The sequence below is a fragment of the Chiloscyllium punctatum genome, chromosome 27, assembly GCF_047496795.1.
Source record: "Chiloscyllium punctatum isolate Juve2018m chromosome 27, sChiPun1.3, whole genome shotgun sequence".
Classification (NCBI taxonomy): domain Eukaryota; kingdom Metazoa; phylum Chordata; class Chondrichthyes; order Orectolobiformes; family Hemiscylliidae; genus Chiloscyllium; species Chiloscyllium punctatum.
The window spans coordinates 2,878,061-2,896,355 of record NC_092765.1 but is presented as its reverse complement, the minus strand read 5'-3'; the positions used below and the strand labels follow the sequence as shown (position 1 = coordinate 2,896,355).

Genomic DNA, 18,295 nt, shown 5'->3' with positions numbered 1-18,295 from the left:
GAACAAAAATGGCAGCTTCATACTTTCTTTTGAAAAATACCGAACTCGTGGCAAAAAGCAGAATAATTCTCTAAGGACCAACAAACATACAGTGGAGGAAGACTAACAGATTAAAGATTGAGCATACCGATGTGACAAGGGAACCATTGGATTTAATAATCTGCAAATGGATTATATTTTTAAAATGAGGAAGAGGTAACCAGTGCTGGATGAGAAATAAAGGTCATGTCAGTCAGGCAGTGAAAGGCCATTGGCAAGACAAAGATGAATAAAATATACAGAAATGGCAACAAATGTGAGGGTAGATCCAGCAATTGTGAGCTCCTGGTGGCAGGTTCTATTTGATGCGAGAGCAGGTCAGAGCCATAGTGAGGACTGCAGATGCTGGAGATCAGAGCTGAAAATGTGTTGCTGGGTAACGCAGCAGGTCAGGCATCATCCAAGGAGCAGGAGAATCGACGTTTCGGGCATCAATCCTTCTTCAGAGCCGTAGTGGTACAGTAACCGAGGTTCATCAACCTCTTGGCCTTTGAGCAAACCTCCTCAAAAGCATCATCAAACCACAGAGAATTAGCCAGTGGAGAAATATGAATGGTAAAATCATATATTAAATATTGTTTTTGAAATTTCAAAAGTTGATGTTGAGACACTAATACTGATGCTCAGGGAAAATGAAACACTAGGGCCCATTGTAAAGTTACCTAACTGTAGCCACTGGGTGGGAGCCAGTTTAAAATGAGCAGGTCACTTACCCATTTTAAATTCAATCCTCTCCCTGCTGTCTCCAATATTAGTCTGCTGGCTGTCACAGGAGATGGTGGAGTTTTGCAAAACCAGGAATGTGATGGGAATGTGTGGGAGCTCATGAATTAATACAAACCTTTGCTCTGGGATGTTTGTGGAATTCTAACTCAGGCTTGAAGAGGGAAGCTGCTGTAACATCAGACTAAAACTTCAGGTCGGGATCTGGGAGGAGGAGCTGGATAAAGCAAGGAATTTCCTGTGGGAAGCCGAGAGAGAAACAGGAGTCTAAACCTCAAAAGGAAAACCCCTCAAACTGCTTCCACCAATTACACAGAGACTTGGCTCAATCCTCCCTGTCATGCAAACTAGAAATTAGGAGTAGGCCATTCAGCCCCTCAGGCCTGCTCCATCATTCAACGAGATCATTGTTGCTGAGTTTTGAATTCCACATTCCCATCTATTCCTGATAGCCTCAGATTCCCTTGCTTTAAAATCTCCACCTTAAAAGCCATAGTGGCCAGATCTCTAGCACTGAGCCTGGAGAATAGAAATGCTCCAGTGGTAGGAGACTCAATAGTTAGAGGAACGGACAGGAGATTCTGTGGTTGTGAACGGGACTCCTGGAAGATATGTTGCCTCCCAGATATCAGACTCCAGGATGTCTCTGATCAAGTCTAAAAGGTTCTGAAGGGGGAGGGTGAGCAGCCAGAAGTCATGGTGCACGTTGGAACCGATGACATAAAGAAAAGGGATGAGGATCTAAAAAGTGATTTCAGGGAATTAGGTTGGAAGCTAAAAAGCAGGACGAGCAGAGTAGTAATCTCAGGATTACTACCGGTGCCACGTGTTAGTGAGGTGAGGAACAGGGAGTGAGTGCAGCTAAACACGTGGCTACAGGGCTGGTGCAGAAAGGAGGGCTTCAGATACGTAGATCATTGGGGTACCTTCTGGGGAAGGTGGGACCTGTACATGAAGGACAGGTTGCACTTAAACTGGAGGAGCACTAATGTCCTGGGCAGAAGATTTACGAGAGCACTTCAGGAGGGTTTAAACTAGTTTGGCAGGAGAATGGGAACCAGAGATATAGATCAGAGGAGAGGGTAATTGCTGAACGGGGAGAAATAGAATGCAGAGAGTCTGTCAGGAAGGATACACAGTTGATAGGACAAGGGATGGGTTAAAGTGTGTCTGTTTCAATGCAAGGAGTGACAGGAATAAGAGTGATGAAGAGTATGGATCAGTACTTGGAACAACAATGTTGTGGCCATAACAGAAACATGGATTTCACAGGGGCAGGAAGAGTCGTTGGATGTTCCAGGGTTTAGATCTTTTAAAAAGAACGGGGGGGTGGTAAAAGATTAGGGGGAGTAGCACTGTTACTTCGAGAGTACATCACAGCTGCAGAAAAGGAGGTTGATGAAGAGGGTTTGTGTCCTGAGTCAGTGTAGGTGGAAGTCAGTAACTGGAAAGGAGCAGTCACTTTATTGGGTGTTTTCCATAGACCCCCCCAATAGCAGCAGAGAGATGGAAGAACAGATTGGACAGCAGATCTTCAAAAAGGGGCAGATGTAACAGAGTTGTTATGGGTGACTTCAACTTTCCCAATATTGATTGGGATCGCCTTCGTGCAGGTGGTCTGGGTGGAGCCGATTTGTCAGGTGTGTCCAGGAAGGATTCCTGACTCAATACGTAGAGAGGCCAACTAGGGGGGAGGCCATTCTGGATCTGGTGCTCGGTAGCAAGCCAGGCCAGGTGTCAGATCTCTTGGAGGGACAACATTTTGGTGACAGTGACCACAGCTGCCTCATCTTTACCATAGCCATGGAGAGGGATAGGAACAGACAGTATGGGGAGGTATTTAACTGGGGGAGGGGAAATTATACTGCTATTAGACAGGAGCTATGGAGTATAAATTGGGAACAATTGTTCTACAGGAAATGAATGACAGAAATGGGGAGGCTGTTTAAGGAGCATTTGTTGCAGGTGTTGGATAACTTTGTCTCTCTGAGACAGGCAAAGAATGGTAAGGTGAAGGAGCCTTGGATGACATGAGAAGAGGAGCTTCTCGCCAGAAGGAAGAAGGAAGCTTACTTAAGGTTGAGGAAACAAGGATCTAGCACAGCTTTACAGGATTACAGGGTAGATAGGAAAGAACTCAAAAATGGACTGAGGAGAGCTAGGAGGGGGCACAAAAAAGCCTCGGCAGGAAAGATTAGGGAAAACCCAAAAGGCGTTCTACACTTGTGTGAGGAATAAGAGAATGATCAGAGAGAGGTTAGGGCCGATCAGGGAGAGTGGAGAGAACTTGTGCCTGGAGTCCCAGGAGGTTGGGAGGACCTAAATGAGTTTTTTGCTTCAAGTATACGATAGAGAGAGGGAGCTTGTTGATTGAGAGAACACCGTGGACCAGATTAATAGTTTGACCAGATTGATCTTAACAAAGTGGGTGTGCTGGAAATTCTGGGAAGCACCAAGATAGATAAGTCCCCAGGGCCTGACCAGATATATCCAAGATTACTACGGGAAGCGAGGAATCAGATTGGGTGCCTCTGGCGATGATCTTTGCATTTTCGCTCTCCACAGGGGTTAGTACTAGATAATTGGAGGGAGGCTAAGGTTGTTCCTTTGTTCAAGAAAGGGAATTGGGAAATGGTTGGAAATTACAGATCAGCCAGTCTTACATTTGTGATAAGCAAGGTACTGGAAAGGGTTCTTAGAGACAGGATTTATGACTATTTGGAAAAATATAGTTTGATTAATGATAGTCAGCATGGCTTTGTGAGGGATAGATCATGCCTCAAGCCTTCTTGAATTCTTTGAGGATGTGACAAGACAAGTTGGTGAAGATTGAGCAGTGGATGTGGTGTATATGGATTTCAGTAAGACATTTGATAAGGTTCCCCACAGTAGACTCATTGAGAAAGTTAGAAGGTATAGGATACAGAGAAATGTGGCTGTCTGGATACATAACTGGCTGGCTGGAAGAAGACAGCGAGTGGTAGTGCATGGAAAGTATTCTGCCTGGAGCTTGGTGACCAGTGGTGTCTTACAGGGATCGGTCCTTGGGCCTCTGCTCTTTGTAGTTTTTATAAGTGTCTTAGATAAAGATGCGGAAGAGTGGGTTAATACATTTGCTGATGACACATAGTTTGGTGATATTGTAGATAGTGTCGAGGGCTGTTGCAGGCTCCAACAAGACATAGACAGGATGCAGAGCTGGCCTGCGAAGTGACAGATGGAGTTCAACCTGAATAAATGTGAAGTGATTCATCTTAGAAGGCCCAATTTGAATGCTGAATACAGGGTTAAAGACAGGATTCTTGTCAATGTGAAGGAACAGCAGGATCTTGGGATCCACATACATTGATCCCTCAAAGTTGCCACCCAAGTTGATAGGGTTGTTAAGAAGGCATATGGTGTTTTGGCTTTCATTAGAAGGGGAATTGAGTTTAAGAGCTGCGAGATTTTGCTGCAGCTCTATACAACCCTGGTTAAACCACACTTGGAATATTATGTCCAGTTCTGGTCGCCTCATTATAGGAAGGATGTAGATGCTTTAAAGAGGATGCAGAGGAGATTTACCAGGATGCTGCCTGGATTGGAGGGCTTGACTTATGAAGAGAGGTTGAGTGAGCTAGGGCTTTTCACACTGGAGAGGAGGAGGAAGAGAGATGACTTGGTAGAGATGTACAAGATAATGAGAGGTAGAGTCAGAGTCATAGAGATATACAGCAGGGAAATAGACCCTTCAGTCCTACCCATCCACACCGACCAGATATCCCAACCCAATCTAGCCCCTACTGCCAGCACCCGGCCCATATCCCTCCAACCCCTTGGTATAGGTACAATAGATAGCCAGAGACTTTTCTCCAGGGCAGAAATGACTGTCATGAGAAATCATAATTTTAAGATGATTGGAGGGCAGATGTCAGAGGTGGGTTCTTTACGCAAAGAGTGGTGGGTACGTGGAACACACTGCCAACGGTAGTAGGTCAGCAACATTAGGGACATTTAAGTGCCTGCTGAACAAGCACATGGACAGCAGTAAATTGAGGGGTGTGTAGGCTCGGTTGATCCCAGATTAAGATAAATGCTCAGCACAACATTGTGGGCCGAAGGGCCTGGACTGTGCTGTACTGTTCTATGTTCTAAAAGATGATCTCACCCCCATTGCCTTCACCCGGCCCATATCCCTCCAAACCCTTCCTATCCATATACCCATCCAGATGTCTTTTAAATGTTGCAATTGTACCAGCCTCTACCACATCTTCTGACAGCTCATTCCATACACGTACCACCCTCTGTGTGAAAAAGTTGCACCTTAGGTCTCTTTTATACCTTTCCCCTCAGCTGCCGCCCCACCCTCCCCCCCCTCCCCCCCAGACTATTTATCTCTCATCCCTCTTTCGCCTCCCATATTCCTGATGAAGGGCTGCTGCCTGAAACGTCGACTGTCCTGCTCCCCAGATGCTGCCTGACCTGCTGTGCTTTTCCAGCGCCACACTTTTTGACTCTTACTCTGCGTTTGTGTTATTTATTATCTCACAACTTGGTCCAAGAAAGCAGCTGTACTGGATGTTACTTCATTAACAGCAGAAGTATCCACTCTCAGTATAGCAAGGCTTATTTGGGGAGCTATTTCACAACACAAGCCATAAATTACCTCTCCAGCAACAAAATCACCATTGTTCCTTTCCACAATACACGATGCAAAGACATTGACTTCCAGAAGGACAATTTCATAATTATTGTTGGGCAATATTATTGCTGTAGACACCTGAAATGCCCATACATCCATTTTGGACCAGCCTTTCATTTTGGACCTGCACCATGCAGTACAATGTATCGACCCAGCTCGCTAAACAAAGAGAGTGTTTGTTGGAGCAGGACAAATCAAACTGGGGGGGGTACAAATCTGACTGTCGGAAGAAGATGAAAATAAGGAATAGAAGTAGATGGTTTTAATATTTCTTTCTAATCTATCTTATTGTATAATTGTGGGCACCAGCTGTCTAAAACAAATGATTTGAAAGGAATAGTTTGGTCTCTGTCAAAGGATGCAACAGATTTGTATTGGTGATAACTTTCAAAGTTGATGTGATTTGGTTCACTAGTCAGACCATGTTATCTTGCAACCACTATTTACATAATGATTTGGTTTATAAGTTATTGCATGCACAGAAGGGAATTTGATTTTGCGCAGCAGAACTTAACCATGATATTTACATCTGAATGAATCAATATGAGAAATTCCTACATGGGCTGTTCAGAGTCTTCGGTGTTCAGTCCCTGATGCACTTTTCTGCACAAATGGTGCAGTCAAATTTAAAATTCCTAGATTGTGAGCCTGGTGGAGTTTATTGCTGAAATGATATTCTAATCATAGTTTTATCTAATCTTAAAATGAAATGTGGAACACATAAAATATTTACACTCTGATTGTGGTCTTCTATGTGATATGAGCATTTAAAATCCTAGCAACACCCCTCAGCAACTGTATTAATTAGGTAACAAAATGAATGATAGTCAGATTATGAAAGATGTGAAAATAAAGTTAAATTTAAGTATTTTTAGAATACTTGTTTTTTTAAAAGAAATTTGAAACTCTGCAAATATAAAATTAGCGTCTCAGGGCCAGTGAAAATGTTCATAATTGGTATGTACTTCATGCACTGCTAAAAACCTCATTCAACAACGGGTAACTTTCTCAAGAGCTTTAACAATGTAACTAGAAGCATATATAGATGCTGTTGTTGATGTGGAATCTCCAGAAGTTGCCAATAGATCATAACACATGGGAACAAAAGTAGGCCATTTTGCCCATCGTATCTGCTCCACCACTCAATGGAATAATGGCTGATCTGACCATCCTCAACTCTACTTTTCTGCGTTATCCCTATAACCCTTGATTAAAAACCCATTTATCTCAGCCTTGAATATACTTAATAACCCAAACTCAACAGCCCTTTGCAGCAAAGGATTCCACAGATACACAATGTTTGAAGAGAAGAAATTCCTCCTAATTTTTGTCTTAAACATGTGACCTCTTATTCTGAGGTGATGCCCTCTGGTCCTAGAATCTCTCACAAGGGCATACAACCATTCAGCATCCACCCTTTCAAGACTCCTAGGGATCTTGTATGCTTCAGTTTGGTCTAGTCTCATTCTTCTTAACATCAGTGAGGACAGACTCAACCTACTCAAATTCTTCTATAAGATTGCTCTATACCTCAGATCAATGTAGCAAACCATTGCCTCCAATGCTAATACCTTCCATTAGCGGCAGGCAGAAAAGCCTGCTCACAGTATTCTAGCTATGATCTGAATAGTGCCTCGTATAATTTTACCCAGGCATCCCAATTTTATACTTCAATCCCTTTGAAATAAAGGACCAACATTCTATTTGCCTTCCCTATTATCTGCTGTATTTGCATTTTTGTGATTTATGCACAAGGATTCCTAAATCCCAGTGTTCTATAGCTTTCTGTAGTCTTTCTTCATTGAAATAATAGTTAACTCCTCTATTCATCCTGCCAAAGTGTATAGTCTTACAGTTCTCCACATTACTTCCCTTCTGCCAAGATTTTGCCCATTTATGTAACCAGTTTACATCCCTCATCACTTCCCAACTATTTTTGTGTCATCTGCAAATTTGGCTACAATACATTTATTTTCCTCATCCAAGTCATCAATATATATATTGCAGGTAATTGTTGCCCCAGCACTGATATCTGTGACATTCCTTTAGTTACAAGTAGCTACCTTCAGCCCTTACCTGTACTCTGTGTTTTCTATGAGTTCAACAATTTTATACCCACGCTAACATATTATCTCAATGCCATGGGCTGTTAAGTGTTGTACCTTATTCAAGCACCTTCTAGAAATCCAAATGTGTCACATCCACTGCTTTCCCTTTATCTATTCCCCTTATTGCATCCTCAAAGAATTCCAGTAAATGTGTCAGGCAAGTCACTTTCAGGTTTGGGGTAGTCACAACGGTGAACACAACAGTTTGATCATCATCATTTTGCAAAATACTGGTATGAATGAAGGTATTATGCTTTCAAAATGTAACTTACTTCAATCCTAGTGGCAAACTTGTGTCAGGGAAGGGTTAAATGGAGTTACATAAGGGCATTGTAAGTAGCTACAAATGGACTATTTATAACATTTCCATATATTGCACTTGTATTGGAATTGTCTTCATTTTCCATACATCATGAAATATCTACAAATTTGTATGTGAACTGAGGTGATGGAATTGCTGACAGATTAATGTGCATGGAGAAATGAACCTGTGCTTGCAATAACATGCATGGAAATAGAAAAGCATGATTGAAAAATCAGAGCTCATCAATCAAAACATAGCATCCACAATGTTTATTCCAATGGATCGGCAAATCCATACGAGAGAACCATTTCAGTCAATTCTGTTTGGAAATGGTGATGGGTTTTAAAGAGCAAGGTTTTCTGTAAAGCTGTGAGTTTAATGAAGTGGAGAACTCCAGTGTTAGGAGGTCGATCTTCTGACAGCATGTGTAAGGTGTTTGTCAGGGTGGATTTGTTTGTTATACTTCTTGTTAATAACAGGGCATGAATATCATTGTGTGATTGTAACCAAATTGAAATTACAATTAACACACGCAACCATTGACAGTCTATTATATAATTGTGGCAGCAGAGTGGCTCAGCGGTCAGCACTGCTACCTCACAGCACCAGGGACCTGGGTTTGATTCCACCCCTGGGTGACTGTGTGGAGTTTGCACATTCTTCCGTGTCTGTAAGAGTTTCCTCCAGTTCTCCAGTTTCCTATCACATTCCAAAGATGTGCAGGTGAGATGGATTGGCCATGGGAAATGTGGGATAAGGGGGTGAGTCTGGGTGGGATGCTCTTAGGAGGGTCATGGTGGATTTAATGAGCTTCCACTCTGCAGGGATGCTATTCAATTCCATTAAATCAGATATTACACGACACCAGATTATTAGTCTAACATGTTTATTTGAAATCACAAGCTTTCAAAAGTGCTGCTCCAAAAGCTTGTGATTTCAAACAAATCTGTTGGACTATAATCTGGTGTTGTGTGACCTCTGGCTTTGTCCACCCCAGTCCAACACCGGCACCTCCACATCGTGGATTCCATGAAATGTCATTTTCTAGGTGAGTAATAAACTAATCAGTTCAGAATTCAATTTCCAGCTCAGTTATCTGAGTTCACCCAGAACATCGCTGCATTAATACATCTGAACCATCAATGAACTTTCCATAACTGAACGGCCAATCATTGACCAAACAAAACTGTGACGAATGGCATTTTACATGGCAGTAGAGGTGTACTATTGAACATTCATAATCTATTCAACCTTCATAAATGGAGCATGACCCCTTTCTCACTCCACATTCAAACACGTACACTTCTAACTGGGCAGTGATGATTACCAATAGCTGGAGTGGAGCTCTGGATAATGTTGTGGCCACAGTTTTGAGGACATTAATCGGTGTTCCAATCTATAATTATGTGAAATATAATCACGAGCAATTTCCAGCAAAAAAGTCACAGGTCACAAGATTCTAATCATGACTAGAGATACTGTTTACGTTTCTCTACTGTAATCTCTTAGGAATTTCGTATATTTCATACGTTTGGGAGATATTAATTGGCTCCGATGATTGTTCAATATCTGTTTGCAGCAGCTGAGATTTCCTTGCACTGGCCTACCTTATAAGTTGGAATTGGTTTTGGGTCACCAGTTGCTTCTACGGTTGAAAATGCAGGAATCCTGCATGTACATGAAAAAAAAACACATTCTGTTCAAAGCAAATGCAGTTTTGCAGATATTTCTGCCTTTATTAGGACCCAGTGAAAGGTATGTTCATCAGCGCTTTTTGTTCCATTCTACACCTTTCCACAAATAAAATAAGTTTTGAAATGTGACGCAGCTACAGTCTAGCACAACATGATAGGAATAAGGATTATTATTCAGTTAACAACCGCAAGATTTGAGAGTAGTTCATTCGCTGCTAAGTGAATCATATCCTCACTTTGTGAAGCCATCACCAAACACATTGTTTTATAGGATTACCATTGCCAATGCTGCACAGTGTCTTCATATTCATGGAATGAGAGGAGAGCACACAAGTGTCAGTGAAATATTTGCACACTTTCGTGATTGTGAGGACATGGACATCTTCTGATCTATGAAAACACATAATCCACTTACATTTTATATCAATGAAATAAAGTGAATGTAATCACTAGACTAACATGTAATATCCAAATCAAAGACTTCATTCTTGAAGTGTCTTATGTGATTCCAAGAGTACAACAGAATTGTGTTTTAAATTGACAGTATGCAGAATGATACCACAAAGACTGTCATGCTTTTGACAGAACTATTCACTTAGTTCCATTTCATTGCTGTTTCCCCAAAGCCCTGCAACTGTTCCAACAGCAATTCATATAGCACCTTTAAAGCAATAAAATCACCAAGATGCTTCACATGTTTACCAATTCCCTTTTGTAATTTATTTATGGGATCTGGGTGTCACTGGTTGGGCCAAACTTTCTTGCCAGTCTCTAGTTGCTCTCGAGACGTTGGTGGTGAGCTGACTTCTTGAATAGCTTTAGGATTCTGACCCATTGACATTGAAGGAACAGCGATATATTTCCAAGTCAGGATTTGAGTGGCTTGGAGAGGAACGTGGAGGGGGTGGTGTTCCCATTTATCTGCAGCCCTTGTCCTTCTAGATGGAAGTGGATGTGGCTTTAAAAGGTACTGTCTAAGCATCTTTGGTGAATTTGTGCAATGCATCTTGTAGATAGTACACATTGCTGCTCCGGTGTGTCAATGGGGAAGGGGGTAGATGCTTGTGGATGTGATGCTAATCAAGCAGGGGCTGCTTTGTCCTGGATGGTGTAAAGCTTGATTGTTGTTGGAATTGCACTCATCCAGGCAAGTAGAGAATATTCCACCACATTCCCGACACCTGGTGGACAGGCTTTGGGGAGTAAGGAGGTGAATTACCCACAGCAAAATTCCTAGATTAATGCATAAAATTATCCAGGCAATCTTTTTGCATCAATCAGATTCCAGCTTAAATTCTCAGTCTATGCTATATCTGCTCCCCACAGCCAGGATAGAGTGAGGCAATGATCAGAATTAACAGCAATGACAAAGTTGGGAAAAGGCAAGTCAACCTTTCCACTCCTTGGCTGAATAGTACAGTGGTAACTACTTTCTGGCTCCACATATTGTGATAAAATCAATTATTGTTCTGTGTTTTTGATGTTGGCAGTTGTACAGAAGCTGTTCACTGTGCAGACAGTAACAATAATGAGGGCTATGTGTAGAGTTAACGGTGGTTGGCTTTTCCCTAGGATGGAAGATTTCAAAACCGGGGGCACATTTTTTAAGGTGAGAGGAGAGAGATTTTAAAAAAGACAAGAGGGTCAATTTTCTTTTCTTTACATAGAGGGTGGTTTGTGTGTGGAATGAACTTCCTGAGGTAGATGTAGGTACAATTACAACATTTAAATGACATTTGGATGAGCACACGAATAGAAAAGTTTTGGAGGGATATAGGCCAGGAGCAGGCAGGTGGGATTAGTTTGGTTTGGGATCATGTTTGGCATGGACTGGTTGAACCGAAGGGTCTGTTTCCGTGCTGGGTAGAGGGTACTCCAATATTTGACAGAATTGTTCTAGCTTAGAAACAAGGGACTCTCTTGGAGAGTTTTGATAGACCACCCAGATCAGGTCAAGTCAGAGGTAAAAGATGAAAATGACTTCTTGTGCTGCTAGGGTGATGCTTTTAGCCTTATCGCAACAAGGCTATCAGAAACCCTGGGAACCAGTCGGTTAAGAGGAGAGTGTGAGTAAGGAGGCACACAAAGAGTGTTTGTTTGATACAGCTGAGAAAGGTTGGTGCTCAGAAGAGCCAGTGGTGTTGTCAGCCTAGCTCAGCTGAATGGTTTCTCTGCTGCACGTTCCAGATGAAAAGCTTATGCTCAAAACGTCGACTCTCCTGCTCCTCGGATGCTGCCTGATTGGTTGTGTTTTCCAATGCCACTATTTGACTCTGCTGCATGGTGAACTTGTGTTAAAGCCTGGTCAGTCCAATGGGACACAGTCTCAGAAGGGGAGGTTGAGCAGATCGATGGGGGGCACTGGTTGGACATTCTAAGTTTGAGTCCTGTTGACTGAAAGATGCTTACAGGCTGAAGAAACAGCAGGAAGGCTTTCAGGCTGAATAGGAGTTGAGAAAATTCAGACACTAATCTTCAAAAGTAAAGCTTTAATATTCCCACAGGGAAGAGGCAATGCTTTGAGGAGATTTGGTGACCTACAGTGTCCCTACCACCTGGGTGTGTCTGAGAAAGCCATGATATCTGCCTTGATCTAATTTGATATGCAGTACAGGGAGTCTGATCCACAATTACCTCATGTTAATTTTTCATTTTAGAGGATAAGTTGTATTTGGATTGCTTTACTTTCCTAACCTTATATAATACATTTTATTTTGTTTGTTTAAGAACTATGGAAGCTTATGGTTTTAATCTCTTAGAAAGCTTTTTGCACATCAAACTTCATCAGCTTTAAACAAAAAAAATGGTGGTGGTTTCTAACTCATCTGTAACATAAATTTGGCAATCTCTACACAGATTGTAACAATTTAAAAGATGGCCATACTTTTTGAGGAATCAAAGGGCTAATTGTGTCCATAGAACACAACAACCTTGAATCTCCAATCTACTTTTCCTATCTGTCTATCTCTAAAAATAAATAATCAGGGAGATTTTGATATTGTTTTATTGAGCTTTTAAGAAACATTTCCAAAAAGCCTTGTAAATTCTTTTTGAAAGAAATTGCTGCGTGAAATAAAAAAATCTTAATTTAGTCTTCAGCTTAATCCTGCATTTGTTCTGGTTTATTCTTTTTGTTTATTCACGTGTAACTGTGCTACACCAAGATTCAGCACCTTCAGCTGAGATATGGTGGATACTGAATGCAGATTGTAGTTGCCTATGTGTAATCGAGTCTGTCTCTGGTCATTATCTCTGAAGAAGTGTAACAGCTGCAGATTCCACCTAAATCTGGCCATTGTTTTCTTAGAAAATACACGGGTCAGGGTCAAGAATAGTTTTAAAATTAATCTCGGTGCGGGGGATGGGGGAGTAACCAGAGTAAGATTTTAATTTAAAACTCTAAGGTCTGAACATTTAAATACAAAATAAATCTTCCCCATCTAATACAGAGAATAAAACGTTCAAGTATAGCCATAACGTGTTTTGGTTGAAATATTTATAATAGATGAATCACTCATTTTTGCATCAATTAATTAAGGAGCCCACTAGTCTGCAATCCCCCCAGCTGGGTAATGGTACAACATCCCTATCTCTGATAGTCTGTCTGGGAAGGCATTTTCTTTACTGATGTGTATCAAGTAACTGCATATTATAGCAACGTCTAAAACGTTTGTAAAATAAATACAAATTCTATAAAAAGAATTCACAAGGGAAAGAGCAGCAATGAGTTCACAGGGTTGGCTGCGAATATTTCCCAGGTTCCCATAAGGTTTGCCAGATCCTGACTAAGATGCCCAAAGAATACTGGTAACACTTAGAAAGGTTCTCCCAGCTCCCTGCTCACCAGGAACACAAAGCAGAGATGTGGGCGATTTATGGCTCTCTCAATGCTGTGATCCTTATACACTGGTGGCATTGTAAGAGCACTCAGCTTAACACCTGTCTGAGAATATTCTTTGAGGCCACCAGACAAATCCTTGACCTTACCCTAACTCCTTGTCCACACAGCTATCTGAGGTTAATACCCAGTTAGTGTCTGGTTGCTGCTGATGCCGAGGTTTGACTCACAATAACCCTGTTTACATTTACATCATGGATCTGTCCACGTTACTGAGTAAAATAGTTAACCCATTCTTAGCCATTGCCTCAGAAGAATTCCAACAAGAAAGGCAAAGAATGAATTGTTCATAGAATTGGCCAAACCACCACAGGAAATTGGAGGAATTTTCAACATACGAGTCACACACAAAACCATTTGCATTCTTCTTCCCTGCAGTTTTACACACTTAAGATCTTAATTAGACGTACATGATCCCATTTCAAGGTTAAAATTATGAGATTCTACGGATTCCTCTGCTATGTAACAATTCCTCTACAAAATCCTGCAAATTTTCTGAGCTGCACAGGCACTGGTGGCTTACTTTAAAATGTGTTTATATCAAGAATGCTTAAGTTACAAGCAACTGCTACGTTTACAGCAATGCAGTGACTAAAAAGGGCAGTGATTCTTACATCATGTTACAGAAAGGAGAATTGGAAACCCATAGTCAATTGTAATAGTAAAATTTCTTAAATATATCAAGAAGCAAGCTTTTACGGTAAAAAAAGGAGATAAACATTGATTGTGTTGGTTTAATGAGGATTTTGACCCCGCCTTGCATGATCATTAACAAAGGGTCTCCTCAATCTGCTCTCTTTCCTTGACTACACCAGGTGTTGTTTTTGAATGCGAATATCTTGTCAATTCAGGGTGTATTTAATTGTTTATGTTCCATGATAATAAAGAAACAGACAGAATGTTTACTTGAGTTTATCAAAGAAACAAATTTGCTTATTCAACTAAAAATGATGCAACGAAAATAACAAAATATGCTCCAACTTCCACACGTGCACATACTCAAATTCCCGGCACACGAAAATACAGGGGAGCAAGGATAGATTTGGCCAAATTGTAGTGCGGAAGAAATGAAAGGAATGCAGAGTTTGTAGTTTGTTGCTCTGCTGAGCGCAGGCAGAATCCCGTCCTCTTGCTGTCAATGGCGAGGGGCTTAAAAGCTGTTGCTGGTCGGTCTGTCTTCGTGGAGATGGTGCTGTGCAGCTCAATTCTCTCTGTAGGAAAAACTGCAACAATGTTAAAGTAATAGGGTCCAATCCTCACTACAGAGGGAAGAGAAAGGGGGGGTGGAGAGAAGGGGGGGGGGGAGAAAAGAGGAGGGGGAAAGAGAAGAGGAGGGGGGGAAAGAGAAGAGGGGGGAAGAGAAGAGGGGGGAAGAGAAGAGGGGGGAAGAGAAGAGAAGAGGAGAGGGGAAGAGAAGAGGAGGGGGGAAAGAGAAAAGGAGGGGGAAAAGAGAAGAGGAAGGGGGGAAAGAGAAGAGGGGGGAAAGAGAAGAGGGGGGAAGAGAAGAGGAGGGGGAAGGGAAGAGAAGAGGAGGGGGAGAGAAGAGGAGGGGGGAAAGAGAAGAGGAGGGGGGAAAGAGAAGAGGAGGGGGGATGAGAAGAGGAGGAGAGGGGGAAAGAGAAGTGGAGGAGGAGAGGGGGGAAGAGAAGAGGAGGAGGGGGGGGAAGAGAAGATGAGGGGGGAAGAGAAGTGGAGGAGGAGAGGGGCGAAGAGAAGAGGAGGAGAGGGGGGAAGAGAAGAGGAGGAGGGGGGGGGAAGAGAAGAGGAGGGGGACGAGAAGGGGGGGGAAGAGAAGGGGGGGAAGAGAAGAGGGGGGACGAGAAGAGGAGGGGGGAAGAGAAGGAGGGGGGAAGAGAAGAGGAGGGGGGAAGGGAAGAGGAGGAGGAGGGGGGAAGGGAAGAGGAGGGGGAGAAGAGGAGGGGAGAACAGAAGAGGAGGGGGAGAAGAGGAGGGGGAGAAGAGGAGGGGGAGAAGAGAAGAGGAGGAGGGGGAAGGGAGGAGGAGGGGGAAGGGAGGAGGAGAGGAGGAGGGGGGGAAGAGGAGAGGAGATGGGGAAGAGGAGAGGAGGAGGGGGGAAGAGGAGAGGAGGAGGGGGAAGAGGAGAGGAGGAGGGGGAAAGAGGAGAGGAGGAGGGGAAGAGGAGAGGAGGAGGGGGGAAAGAGGAGAGGAGAAGGGGGGAAGGGAAGAGGAGGAGGGGAGAAGAGGAGGGGGAGAAGAGAAGAAGAGGTGGAGAAGAGAAGAGGAGGAGAGGGCGGAAGAGAAGAGGTGGAGAGGGGGGAAGAGAAGAGGAGGGGGAAGAGAAGAGGGGGGGGAAGAGAAGAGGAGGGGGTAGAGAAGAGGAGGGGGTAGAGAAGAGGAGGGGAAGAGAAGAGGAGGGGAAGAGAAGAGGGGGGGAAGAGAAGAGGGGGGGAAGAGAAGAGGGGGGGAAGAGAAGAGGGGGGGAAGAGAAGAGGAGGGGGAAGAGAAGAGGAGGGGGAAGAGAAGAGGGGGGGAAGAGATGAGGGGGGGAAGAGAAGAGGAAGAGAGGGGGGAAGGGAAGAGAAGAGGAGGAGGAGGGAAGGCAACAGAAGAGGAGGATGGGGGAAGGGAAGAGAGGAGGAGGGGGGAAGAGAAGAGGAGGGGAAAGAGAGAGGGGGATGAGAAGAGGAGGAGGGGGGAAGAGAAGAGGAGGAGAGGGGGGAAGAGAAGAGGAGGAGAGGGGGGAAGAGAAGAGGAGGGGGGGAAGAGAAGAGGAGAGGGGGAGAGAGGAGGAGAGGGGGGAAGAGAGAGGAGGAGAGGGGGGAAGAAGAGGAGGAGAGGGGGAAGAGAAGTGGAGGAGGAGAGGGGCGAAGAGAAGAGGAGGAGGGGGGGAAGAGAAGAGGAGGAGAGGGGGGGAAGAGAAGAGGAGGGGGGACGAGAAGGGGGGGGAAGAGAAGGGGGGGAAGAGAAGAGGAGGGGGAAGAGAAGAGGAGGGGGAAGAGAAGAGGAGGGGGGGAAGATAAGAGGAGGAGAGGGGGGACGAGAAGAGGAGGAGGGGGGACGAGAACAGGAGGAGAGGGGGGATGAGAAGAGGTGGGGGGGAAGAGAAGAGGAGGAGGGGGGTGGAGAAGAGGGAGGGGGAAGAGAAAAGGGGGAAGAGAAAAGGGGGGAAGAGAAGCGGAGGGGGGGGAAGAGAAGAGGAGGGGGTAAGAGAAGAGGAGGGGGGAAGAGAAGAGGAGGGGGGGAAGAGAAGAGGAGGGGGGGCAAGAGGAGGGGGGAAGAGAAGAGGAGAAGAGGGGGGAGGAGGAGAGGGGGAGAGAAGAGAGGAGGAGAAGGGGGACGAGAAGAGGAGGGGGTGGACGAGAAGAGTGGGAAGAGAAAAGGGGGAAGAGAAAAGGGGGAAGAGAAGAGGGGGAAGAGAAGGGGGGGGAAAGAGAAGAGGAGGGAATGGAAGAGGAGGGGGAAGAGAAGAGGAGGAGGGGGGGTGAAGAGAAGAGGAGGAGAGGGGGGGGGAAGAGAAGAGGAGGGGGACGAGAAGGGTCGGGGGAGAGAAGGGGGGGAAGAGAAGAGGAGGGGGAAGAGAAGAGGAGGGGAAGAGAAGAGGGGGGAAGAGAAGAGGGGGAAGAGAAGAGGAGGGGGGAAGAGAAGAGGAGGGGGGGAAGAGAAGAGGAGGGGGGGAAGAGAAGAGGAGGAGGAGGGGGGAAGGGAAGAGGAGGGGAGAAGAGGAGGGGGAGAAGAGAAGAGAAGAGGAGGGGAGAAGAGGGGGGAGAGAGAGAGGAGGAGGAGGAGGGGAAGGGATGAGGAGGGGGAGAAGAGGAGGGGGAGAAGAGGAGGGGAGAGAGGAGGGGGAGAAGAGAGGGAGGAGGGGGAAGGGAGGAGGAGGGGGGAAGGGAGGAGGAGAGGAGGAGGGGGGGAAGGAGAGGAGGAGGGGGGAAGAGGAGAGGAGATGGGGGAAGAGGAGAGGAGGAGGGGGGAAGAGGAGAGGAGGAGGGGGGAAGAGGAGAGGAGGAGGGGGAAAGAGGAGAGAGGAGGGGAGAGGAGAGGAGAGGGGAAGAGGAAGAGGAGGAGGGGGAAGGAGAGAGGAGGAGGGGGAGAGGAGGGAGAGAAGAGAGGGGGAGAAGAGAAGAGGAGGAGAGGGGGGAAGAGAAGAGGTGGAGAGGGGCGAAGAGAAGAGGAGGAGAGGGGGGAAGGAAGAGAAGAGGAGGAGGGGGGGAAGGCAACAGAAGAGGAGGATGGGGGAAGGGAAGAGGAGGGGGAAAAGAGAAGAGGGGGAATGAGAAGAGGAGGGGGGATGAGAAGAGGAGGAGGGGGAAGAGAAGAGGAGAGGGGGGATGAGAAGAGGAGGAGAGGGGGGATAAGAAGAGGAGGAGAGGGGGGAAGAGAAGAGAGGAGAGGGGGGAAGAGAAGAGGAGGAGGGGGAGAAGAGAAGAGGAGGAGAGGGGGAAGAGAAGAGGAGGAGAGGGGGGAAGAGAGTGGAGGAGGGGGGAAGAGAAGTGGAGGAGGAGAGGGGGGAAGAGAAGAGGGGGGGGGGAAGAGAAGAGGAGGAGGGGGGGAAGAGAAGAGGAGGAGAGGGGGGAAAGAGAAGAGGAGGAGAGGGGGGAAGAGAAGGGAGGAGGAGGGCGAAGAGAAGAGAGGGGGGGAAGAGAAGAGGAGGGGGGGAAGAGAAGAGGAGGGGGGACGAGAAGGGGGGGGAAGAGAGGGGGGGAGAGAGAGGAGGGGGAAGAGAAGAGGAGGGGGAAGAGAAGAGGGGGGAAGATAAGAGGAGGGGGGAAGATAAGAGGAGGAGAGGGGGACGAGAAGAGGAGGGGGGGACGAGAACAGGAGGAGAGGGGGGACGAGAAGAGGTGGGGGGGAAGAGAAGAGGAGGAGGGGGGTGGAGAAGAGGGAAGG

General features: G+C 45.4%; 1 long non-coding RNA gene across 4 annotated transcripts in view; it reads left to right on the top strand.

Annotated features, from left to right (window-relative positions):
• The window catches only part of LOC140453357 (uncharacterized), a 195,719-nt gene that overhangs the window by 33,782 nt on the left and 143,642 nt on the right, over window positions 1-18,295 (top strand). The window lies entirely within an intron of this gene.